Below are 922 nucleotides of genomic sequence, written 5' to 3' on the forward strand. Positions count from 1 at the left end.
GGAAGAGGCCGGGTGGGGAGCACTCTTGGGGGAGGCTGGGTGGGGAGGACTCTGGTGTTCACTTTGGTGGTAGGAAGAGGCTGGGTGGGGAGCACATTCACATTCAACTAGAACCTCAGGGCTCTCACAAGTGGGGGCCAGGCTCGAGGGTCAGGCTCAACACTATGGCCTTGGAAGGGCCCAAAGAGTTCTCCCAAAGGAGAACTCTCCCATGAGGCCAAGGGTGGCCTCCTCAGCCCTGTCCCCTGTGGTCTCACCTGTTACCCCAACCGTTGGCCAGCCTGATTGCCTCTCCATCTGTGACCCCCTCCTCCACTGCCTTCTTCCTCACCATACCTGACTTCCCCATCCACAAAGCATTTTGTACCAAAGCCAGCCCAAGTCACAGTGCAGGCCCCTGCGGGATGCTGTGCTGTGCAGGTTCCAGCCTCTGCTGCATCTGCTTGGCAAAGTGAGGTCCCTTCCTTGGGTTTTGCCTCTTTCTGAACACCACCTGCAAACTGCCTCCCCCAAAGGAAAGCAGCAGGGACTTGTTCTCCCCAAGGCACTGCACACTGGCTTGAAACCTGGTCGGGAGGCTTCTTTGGCCAGGCTGGAAAGAAGTTTGATGAGATAGAGTGGTCCCTGGCGGGCTGGGGTGTGCCGGGCACAGTCCCTTTTCCTCAGACTCCTGAACCCATCAGGCAATAGTGCAGGAGACTGAGACAAGGATCTGGTAGGATCAGGGTCACAGGGCAGGGGGTGACCAGCGGGGTCAGAGTCACAGGGCAGGGGGTGACCAGCGGGGTCAGAGTCACAGGGCAGGGTGTGACCAGCGGGGTCAGAGTCACAGGGCAGGGGGTGACCACTTGAGGGTCATGGGGTCGGAGGTAGCTAAGGTCCCATGCAATGACCTCCCAGCGTCCTGAGGCTGTCCACAGCT

This window comes from Piliocolobus tephrosceles, chromosome 4 (genome assembly GCF_002776525.5).
Source record: "Piliocolobus tephrosceles isolate RC106 chromosome 4, ASM277652v3, whole genome shotgun sequence".
Classification (NCBI taxonomy): Eukaryota; Metazoa; Chordata; class Mammalia; order Primates; family Cercopithecidae; genus Piliocolobus; species Piliocolobus tephrosceles.